Source organism: Limulus polyphemus, unplaced genomic scaffold, assembly GCF_000517525.1.
Source record: "Limulus polyphemus unplaced genomic scaffold, Limulus_polyphemus-2.1.2 Scaffold1131, whole genome shotgun sequence".
Classification (NCBI taxonomy): Eukaryota; Metazoa; Arthropoda; class Merostomata; order Xiphosura; family Limulidae; genus Limulus; species Limulus polyphemus.
Window position 1 is genome coordinate 181,489 of NW_013666741.1, and position 11,642 is coordinate 193,130.

The window sequence follows — 11,642 nt, forward strand, 5'->3', positions numbered from 1 at the left end:
TGGACCGTCGATAACGCCAAAGCCTACTTGGCATGCACCACCTTTGGCTACCTCGCCGACCTACATTTTATCCGGAAAGTCACGTCTGAGAGACGATCCACTATGCGAAATACATCGAAATATTGGAGGAAGGACTCTTGCCACTTTATTCCTCGGGTTTCGTTGACAAGAACGCAACGTTGTTCCAGGAAGATGGAGCACCGTGTCACACTGCTAGAAACACCCAAAAGTGGCAGGAAGTAAATAGTATCCAGAAGTTGCCCTGCCCGAGCTAATCTCCTGACATGAACCCCATCGAAATCCTCTGGGCCATACTCGACCGGCAAGTCAAGAAACAACAAAAAAAAAACAACTTCGAAAAGCGATCTTCTCGAAGTTTTGAAGCAAGAGTGGCGAAAATCCCATAATCTAAAATTGACGAGGTGATTCTCATGATACCCCAAAGGATCAACGAACTCCACGAAGCGAAAGGAAGATCTACTAGATATTAATTAAATTATAAATATATCAATTCATGTGAATATGACTGAAAATTTTCATGTTTTCTTAAAAAGTGGCGTCCATTTACTTGTGACCACGCTGTGTACATGGTGCCTCATCCTTCACGACTGGTCAGGGACAAACTTGGAGACTGAGGGTAGACCTTTCTACAACACAACCCTGTGTTACAAACAAATCCCCATCTTTAAGTGGCCTTTCCAGGAAGTGTTATTAAATTAGAATGAGGCCTGGGTTCTTTACAGCTTTGTTTTGAAAAAAAAGTATGCCATTTCCGGGTTAAGCTAGCTGATACAAAGAGGGTTCTGGTCAAAGCTAGAGACACCATCAGGGCAAGAGTTGTGGCCAGTCAGAAGATAACTACAATGCTGGAGAATATTCTCTTGGTGTTAAAATATGGAAACGAAGGTTGGGGCTCATGCTTGCTGTTAAGTAAGTTTTATATCAGTTTTTTGATACTGTATTTATTTCAACACATATATTTTGTGTATTGTTTTTTAATTCTTGGAAAGTGTTGTATATTATAAAGTCTCTCTCTCCGTGTTAAAATTATTGTATTTGTTTTTACTAGCTTCATTTGATGTTTGTTATTTATTGCAGTTTCAAACTAAAAGTTATTTTTATGGTTGAAAATATGTAATTTTTTCATATGTGTATGTACAAATTATTCTTAGGGTATTTCAACGTCATTATATACTAATATGATTTTAACGGTTACTATCTATATACCTTGTATCTCTGTTGTATATTGTTACTTTGCAGTCCCGCTTTCCGTTTTTTATTATATTTGGGTTTCACAATAACGGGTTTACTTTCTTGTTTGTTGTGATATGTTATATTAACGTGAAACTGTGATTGGTTGCCACTGTTAATAGTATATTTAATTGTTTAGTGTTAAAGTGTACTTGCCTCATTATTAAAGTTTTTTATGATGTTATACTGTGTAGCTTATACTCTGTTAAAGGGTTTTCTTGGATAGCATAATTGCTTTATAATGAGAGCTCCATTTTATAAATCTTTTTTTTTACTCTTGTTAAAAGGTATCACGTAATAATGTGCAATTGTACTAGCATCTATTTCAAAGGGTTCTTTTTATTATGTATGCTTTTCCTTTGTTATAGAGTTACATTTTGTTACGTCTTAACCAAGGCACAAGTACACTGTTTAGTGGTTTTAAAGTTAAAATTGGCCTCCCAGTGGCACAGCGGTACGTCTGCGGACTTACAACGCTAGAATCCGGGTGTTTCGATACCCGTGGTGGGCAGAGCACAGATAGCCCATTGTGTAGCTTTGTGCTTAATTACAAACAAGTTAAAATTGCTGGCTTGAAGACAAGATTTATATAGTGGAGAGTGCAAATTTGTGGTATATAAACATAACATGCGTTTTCTACTTTCTAAATTTATCAGTTATTCTGATTATATACTATTTTCACATAGCACGTGATCAAGAAAGTTGTCCTAGATGTCTTTCTTCCTTTGTCATTTTATTGACACCATACCTGTTTTGCCCATGGGACACGTGACAAATATTGCATGTTGTAAAAGAATATAGACAGCAGTGTCCTCCATTGTTAAATCAGTTGGTGTCTCAAGGATAAAGATACTCCTATGCTTAAAAAAAGAGATTGACAAGTCACGTGGATAGTGCTAATCATTCTGGGTGAATTCAATGTCACTTGTGAAATAAGGAACGTTGAATGTAAACAGTCTGGTAGATGATTTCTGCCTGACCAGATTCAATGAGAGAGGTTGCAATCCAGTACAACAGTCCATCACAAAAAGCAAGTACATATGCAATGTGTGTTTTCTGTTATACTATGTCCTCCAGTGGCTCAGTGGTAATAATGAGAACTAATAACGCCAACAATCAGGTTTTGATACTTATCGTGGGTAGCTTTATGCTTAACAACAGTCAATCTATCATACTAAAACTTTTTTTACATTTTACATTGTTTCCAAATTCTTTTTTTTTTATCCCACGAAATTCATGTATTCAGAGAATCACAATATTACTTCGTAACAACAAATATATTGTAAAATATCCTGTTATTCTGCATACCTATCCCATCAGTTTGATCTGAATATTCCACACCAATATCAATATTAAGTTCTATCGCCAAAATTTGAAAAATTTACATCAACCAAGATATCGGTAAAATGTTTAATAACCCATACAATGGCTCATTGAAATCACTAATTAGTGCTGTACTATTAGTATGACGGAGTTACTCATGGTTGGCAAAATCTCACAAACTTTTAAAGAGAATCAAATAATTATGATAAGGATATATATATATATTGAGCAAACCACCATAAAATTTTGTGCTCATATTTTTCATGCTGTTTGATACAATAAAATAGGTGGGGTTTAGACTTTGAAAACGTTATACGAATGAAATGGTTAAAATTCAATATATTGAGTAATAGTATTTTCAAGGATGTTGGTACAGTCACTGCATCATTGCTTGTTAAGTGCAGAATTCTTATGTTTGTCTCCATTAACATTCTAAACAACTTTAAATGTAGGTGCTACCTACTGCTGTTTATGTATGGTCATATACTTCTGTGTCATGAAAACTCGTTCGTGATTAATTTTATTTAATGGCCTGTTTAAAAATATTTAATTTTCAATTCTGAGAATAGGTTATTTATTCATTTCTTCTTCTGTAGCTTTTTCCCGTATCTATACGAGGTCGCTATTTTTGGTGTTGGCAGGGTTTTTACGGCCGGATGTCCTTCCTGACGCCAACCATCCCCTAATTTAGCAGTGTAGGACTAGAGGGAAGGCAGCTAGTCATCACCACCTCTTGGGCTACTGTTTTACCAACGAATTGACCGTCACATTATAACGCCCCCACGGCTAAAAGGGCGAGCATGTTTGGTGGGACGGGGGTGCGAACCCGCGACCCGCAGATTGCGAGGCGAGCGTTCTACCCACCTGGCCATGCTGGGCCTAGGTTATTTATTCATTTAATTTGTGAAAAGACATATTAGTATTTTTAAAAGGATTTTAATGAGAAATACGACATAAATACTGTTGTTTTTCATATATGTTGGTAGAAGTATCTTTGAATAACCTATTTTATTACTGTATGACTCTAACTGTACAAGTTTTATACTTTTGTTTTTGCATTATACAGCTGTTTTATGTTTCATGAAATAGCAAAAGATATCTTACAAATGTATATTAAGCATACTTGTTGTGAAGCAAAATGTAAACCAGTACATCTGTTTTCAGGCAAGAGATGGTGCTCGTTAGAATTCTTATCAACTCGTCGTTTTAGGCAATAAATCTGACTGGAAAACGTCATCAAACCGACTAAAATATTATAAGACATTCATATACTGCAAAAACCGAAAGAAAAATAGCAGCAATGACAGTAGCTATGTAGTTAAAATCCTGCAAAGTATTCGTTATACTAATTTCAAAAATATATAGTTTTCAGTCAGAGGTCAGATACTCATAAGGCTAACAGAACATAGCAATCTATGGATTAGTTATCGCAACATTTAAGTAAATTACAGTACAGGTTGAAGACAATAGTATAATTTCTAACACAAGCAGCTTATAATATCGGCGATAAAAATCACAATAAAGTGCAGAGTAGAGGTATTATTTGATATCTTTTCACCTATTTACGTCTGTTTAGTAAAAGAATAATCACATGACAAGTTATTGTTTGGTTGTATACTAGAAACGAAGTGATATAGCTGTACACTTAGTGTGAATGTGAGCAATGGGATTTCTTGTCTTTTTTCTTTTAGTGAAACTGGTATTTTTGGTAATAGTTCATACATTTTACTGATTGCTAAAACGGCTGTTGATAGACAGAGAATATTATACACTGATAATTTGAACTACGTAAACCCTTCAAACTTTATCCCATCCACGAACCAGAGCTGTATGGAACAGCCACAAGGCACTAATAAATTTAACATATGTTGCCATTGTTTCGTCTTTTTCATGCATTACTGTCCCTTTAGTAAATCAAACTTTTCTCTAAATATGTGAAGACCCTTCGCCCTTTGTATTTAGTATAATCAACTATAGTAAACGGTTGAGAAAAATTCTCAAAATCACAAATTAATCGTTGCTGTAAATTTATCCTCACCTACATTTCAAATTTTTGAATTGTTATACATTGTCCCAAAGTAATAAATTTGAATAAACCGTAGAAATGTAATACTTTCTCTAATACTCAATCACTCATTGATGGTCAGCTGTAGAAATATAATACTTTATCCAATAACTAATCACCCACTTATGATTTACTAATCAACTATAAAAAATGTTGCATTTTATTGTGTATAACTCGAGAGGTGAGTCCCGTACTGTTGTGTTATTCAGGTCTACTGATATCAGTCAGATATGTCTAAATTTTAATATCCACAAGAATTCAGATTCGGGAATATACACAAAGTTTTCTTTTTAACGAAAGTTTGTTTGTAGTTAAGCGCAGAGCTACACAAAGGGCTGTCTGTGCTCTACACACCACGGTTATCTAAACCCGGTTTCTAGTGTTGTAAATCCGCAGACAAACCGCTCTGCCAGTCGGGGGGGGATTTAACGACAGCAAAGGAAAGAAATAAACACAAATGAATAAGTAAAAACAAAATCTTTATTCTCAATCATGTGTGTGCGTGTTTATAGCAAAGACACATCGGGTTATCTGCTGTGTCCACCGAAGGGAATCGAACCCCTGATTTTAGTGTTGTAAATCCGAGACTTACCGCTGTCCCACCGGTGGACATTCTCAATCATTTTGATCATGCTTATTTACCAGACTGACTGACTTTTGGTTGTTTAATTAATTTTTTCTTGGGATAACCAAAACAGTTATCTAGTTTCCATAATTAATTTACATGTTCATTTTTCTTTATTGTTACTTTTACACACAACAAGCCCCCCCAGTGGCACAGCGGTATGTCTGCGGACTTACAACGCTAGAAACCGGGTTTCGATACCCGTGGTGGGCAGAGCACAGATGGCCCATTGTGTAGCTTTGTGCATAAATTTAAACAAACAAACATACATCAGAATATAGAAATCACGAACTTATATTTGAAAGTAAGGTTTTACAATTAAATAATAATAATCTTATGGTAAACATGACAGAAATAACATTTTCAGGAATACAGTAAACTATAAATACATTTGTTTTGTGTATGATTTTACCTGCCTTCTTTACAGTCGGAATTTGTAATGCAGATAAAATATGATCTAATGAACAGTTTCGCCAACAAAAGATATTTTAAACTACATTTAACAGTTATCTTTATGTAGTGTCCACTACTTTTCTATTTTTAGATTTCTCAGTTGTGATGTAATCTGTATAACAAATTTTCATGTTTCTTAGATCGATAATTTCTAGCAAGAGACAGTTCATATATTTTGTTGTTGTTGTTGAAGTTTTGGAAATATCCCCCCCCCCCCAGATATTGTCACCCTTTTGGATCCTTTCAATACTCATACCTTTTGGAGTCCATATTAAAAAGTCGCAGTAGTTTCGGTAGAGGATATGTAGTTGCCCTTGAATCTGGTAATAATAATAATAATTTTTTTGTTTTTTAAACAACTTAGCTGTCCATCTGTTGTTGCTGTACAACAATATTTAGTATAAGATCTTGATGCTTCAAGTGAAGTTAGCTTCTCCGCTTTTTATATCCATTTAATTTGTATTATTCCTTCGTTTCCTATAAGTCCATCAGGAAACACTCCCAAGAATCCATAATCTTCATGTTAACTGGCCCACATGAAGTAATGTTACTTCCCGTGTTTTCAATATATTCCTATTTGGCTACAGATTCGTAATGGTGGTCATATTCTTTAGCTTCTGAAAAGAAATTATTCGCATATAAAAGCATTTTCACTGTTGCACTGAATGATGTGGTTCATCGCATCTTGCATATTGCTCCGAAGTCATATACAGTGAGACTTTATGTCGTTCTTCTTTTCACTCAAAACTTTCAGCTAGTTTTCATGTTCTTTTCTCTAGGTGTGATACTTTGCTATCAGTTAACCATAGTTCTTTAAGAATTTCGTCTTTCCTGCTGTTCAGAATTTCTTCACATATATCTGGCTGCTGAGGTTGTGGATTATAGTTAGAGTTCGAGAGGTTGGAATTGTTCCTTTCTAGACTTGGCACGGTTCTGTTTTGTTATGGCCTTCATTAATTTTATTTTGCATGCAGTTATTTTCTTTTCCAGCTTAGAAACGTATTTCTTTACATCAATGGAATGGCTTTTAAGTATTGATCTTTCCAAAGTTCATGATGATAAGAGATCTGCACCATGGCATCGTCGATTATACGATCCGTCTTGAGATCTGTTGAAGTTCTTCTCTTCAATAAATTTATAAACAAGACGCACATACGTCTCTGCACTGTTTGTAATGGCATTACACAGCAATTTATCTGCTTTCCGCACCAAGTAGCCAACAGCATCCATTATTTTTGCCAATAATGGTTTTGGTAGTTTTACAACCGTGTTTTCCTCATTAATTCTTTAACCATATGTTATACTACATTTCCGGTGGTCACCAAGAACATGTAATGGACTATTCAGTAGCTGTTCCCTCAGTTCTTTCGCTGAACCCTCAATTTTTTATTCCATGTGATTATTGTTCTTGTACATTTTTCCATCTTCATAATTCAATTTTTTGTAAGACAACGAGAGCTTTCGGCGGTTTCCTTTGCCAACTCAAAACGATTTTGTGTAGCATTTGATAGCATGCTTTGTACATTCCAGTTTTTCAATTGTTCTTCCATACGGGCATTTTTCTAGGATGGATTTATAGTTTTAGACATCTGAGTTATTGTGAATATCCAGGTATAAAATCTTTCCAGTACGTTGGCCAGTGATGACTCCACATCCTGATTTTGAACTACGGAGATGCCCATAGAATCGCTGTGACCAGCCACCATCAACAATGAATGTAATGTATGGGGTCCCATCTGGATCAACATCACCTGTTTCAAAGGCTAATTGTCTCTCTTATTTTCCATTTTATTCCATTAGCTTGACCAACAATTTTTTCCATATCTGCAAAATTGGTAATACATCACTTAGTTGCAGAAAAAGTTTGTAGAGGGTATATAGTTAAAAAATATATGAATAATGGGTATTTTTATGTTATGCAGTTATAAACATCACAGTCATGGAATTTTTAAATTTCCAATTTTAAAAATGCTTCAAAACATTTAAGGGAACATATATAATTGAATGAAAATTTTGTATTTATACCTAAATGTGTATTTTTCAATTATATAGGCATGTGCCATTATATGTGGGCATTATAACGAATAAAATAGACTAATGTGTTTTCGTTTATTATGAAAGTTTTACACAATGCACAGCTAATTGAAACATACAACGTATATACACCCTTAAAGCCAATTTGTAGGGTACAATTAAAAGTTACAATATAAGAAAACCACAGAAACAATTTAAATGTAATTTACCTTTCCCATTTCTATTCACGCTTTAAATACATTTGAGAAAACATCACTGGAACATTAAGCGATGACATCACTTCTCCTAGTTGTGAATAACCTCCTCCAGTACTAATGATGCCGTGGTGGGCAGAGCACAGATAGCCCAATGTGTAGCTTTGTGCTTAACTTCAAACAAACAAACAAACTAACTAATGATGCCCCAGACAGCAGTATCGTTCATATCTAGAAGAATCTCTCCTACTTGTTCAACACTAGGTTGATTGATCTGTGTTTCTTATCAGCTTCACTATATTGTAAAGGTTACATTTAAATATATAATGCTTGATAGCCTTGCTCGTTATTCTCTTACGTACCGAAGATGGCCGTCAATACCCTTATTGCACCTGTATCTGCCAAATTATTATTATTCTAATACTCACAAATCCAAATAGGATTCTTCAATCTTTTTCTTGAAATGTAATCCGCGAAGGTTCTTCTTTTCTTCCTGCTTGTAAAACCTCGAGTATTTTTCGGCGATCAATAACTAGCTTCACTAATAAATACAAGGCAAGTAAGAGGTCATTTATACCTCAGTAAGAAGGTTTGGTTGACTAAACTGTAGTTAGTTGATGTTCCTGGAACTGAATTTTCAACAGTAGGTATTTTCTATGATGTAATACAAATTTCGTGATAGTTTCCACATAGTGAAGTGGTGGTACTTGGATGTCAGTCTACCGTGCAGCTTAGTAGGACGGGAATCACATTAAACATAAGTAAAGAATGATTCGACAAGGTCAAACTATTTTATTGTCATAACGTAAGAACATTTAAAATGAAGCACAAATATGTAATCACATTATTAAACACGGGTCATTACAAATCAACATTTATACTAGTTTTATTTTGAATTTGATTCATAACAAAAATGTATATATATAAAAAAAAGGATGGGCTATCTACCCTCTTCCCACCACAGGTATCGAGATCCAGTTTTTAGCCTTGTAAGCCCACAGACTTAGCGCTGATCCATTGAGGGGTGGTATATGAGTAATATTGCGCTTTTGTCTTCATTCATGTCTGTCAAAAACAAACTAATGTTCCAAATTGTTTGGCATACAATTTCAACTGATGACAGAATTTATCTGCATCTTGTACAACCGAAATTGGGAAGAATGATCATTATGATCAACAAAAGCTCGTACAGCTATTGTTTTGATATTTTTGAATTACAAATATTATTCCATGATACGACTTTATGAGATGAATCTAATAATAATAATATATATATATATATGATTGTATATATAAAAATCAAGGTAGAAGTTTTGAAAAAGGTTCACTCTGTCCAATCTTGAATAAAAACAACCTCAGTATAACCTGATATAGCTGTGCCTTTCTTTGTATGTTAGCAAATAATGTAAGTTGGTCTTTCCCATAGCGTGTTCCTCTATGGCCTAATTAGTAAAATTGAGGGGAGCTGATCTCCAAGGCAACTAACTGCTCTCGTAATCACAAATACAGGAGCAGTAAGGGGGTGGTGGTAAAGTTATACGCCAGGGGCGCACTACACACATTTTTGGTAAGTCGTCGCGGGCTGCACACTTCAACTATATTAACTAAATTACCTCAACATTGACTGTATAAAGACCCCATTATGTTCTTCCCACAATTACCGGAAGTCATGACAGAAATGTTAGACGGGCCGTATTTTGCCCACCCCTGTGATACGCCCATCATTCTACTTTATAACTTGTTACAACACTACCCAATGATATCTTATTATATTAATGCTTGGAGACGGCTTGAATGGGCAATGAAGAAAAACTTTAATATAAGTTTAACACAACAGCAAATGTACAACGTTTCGGCAAGGTTTTGTCATCACCAGATACCAACCATTATTAGTCTCAAAGTGGGTTCCTCGTCATCGAATCTTATTATATTATTGGCAGGTTTTCATTAGCGATCATGAGAGCCCGCAGGAAGGGGCAAGAGGAGCATTTGCCTCCTCCTACATTTCACAAAAAATTGCACATATTATGATGTTAACGTAACATCATAGTTAAACTGGTTTTTGTAGTTATTATTACAATTGTAAATTTGTGTTTGCGTTTAAGCATAACGCATTCTTTTAGTCTGTTGACTTGCACTGTAAAAGCTGATCCCATACATACATATCCCCACCCCCTCCGAAAATATTTCTATGGGCGCCCATGTTAGCGATGTTAAATATCTTGTTGGTAATCCAACAGATTAACTTAGAAATTTCCACAATGCGTTTCATCTAAACCCAGGGGTGATCACACAAACACTGTATCACCATACAGTAAACTACCTTAGTTTGAGGTCACGCGTGTGACACCAATATCGCCAGATAACAACAACCGATCACTAGTGTAAACAACCAGAAAAAACTCTCTGTGAATTTAGGAAAAACAACTTAAATATATCAGATATTTATTCTACTAATTATGGAAAGTTCAAATTATTAATTATGAATATTGACAAACACTTCTACCATTATTGGCGTTTTGTTGTAACAAATATTATCAGCAAATAACCTTCTGTAAGACTACTGTAAATAAATCGTAATAAAGCTGCTAATAAATAAAACACAATTTTTGATTGGAGAACATCGACCACTATCATTTTGAAAAAATCACATCCTTTATATTTCCTTGATTGTCAGGCGTAATTTCAAAGCTAAATATAATAGTTTCACTACCCGCTTGACGTCTTAGTTGGACATCTTAACCTATGGCCACTAAGCCACGCCCATTTTTGCTTCTCAACAGCCAATAGAAGCATTCAGATCCTTTCACGGCAAGCTATAAAAGAAAGCCATCTTGATGCACTGGCCCCATCTAGTGATCTTAATCATTAAATAACTGCTTCAAATCCCAACCTTAAATGTTTTTATAAAATAGTGAAAATGGTGCAATACACAAATGTTTTGTTGGTGTAAAGCATGACAAGTGTTGTGTCACAGGTTGCTTTCAGGAAGTATAGGAATATATCGGCAAGATACGTGTAGTTACTATAATAATATATATACTTTTTCATCATTTGTCAATATAAAGATAAACAGACATCTGCTAGTTTTATACAATGAATTCTGTACCGTAGGTCAGTGTGTTGTAAACTTAACAATGATGAGAAGTTTGTCTCATTATACAATGAATTCTGTACCGTAGGTCAGTGTGTTGTAAACTTAACAATGATGAGAAGTTTGTCTCATTATACAATGAATTCTGTACCGTAGGTCAGTGTGTTGTAAACTTAACAATGATGAGAAGTTTGTCTCATTATACAATGAATTCTGTACCGTAGGTCAGTATGTTGTAAACTTAACAATGATGAGAAGTTTGTCTCATTATACAATGAATTCTGTACCGTAGGTCAGTGTGTTGTAAACTTAACAATGATGAGAAGTTTGTCTCATCTCGGAAACAAATTGTGAATACTTACCTGTAAGAACTCCAACTTCTTTTCTTTTTCAGCTTTGATAAATAAAATCTTTTGGAGATCCATTTTACTGCACTCTTCTTATTCAGGTTTCCATAAAATGTAATAATTCATTTCAATGATCCTTAACGAGAACTTGTGATATGTGCATACTTAATCTTTTTTCTCGTTTAGTCAATTAGGTGGTATGTTTGATGAAATTGAACATGCCACTTTCGTGATGTAAAAATATATACTTCCTTTG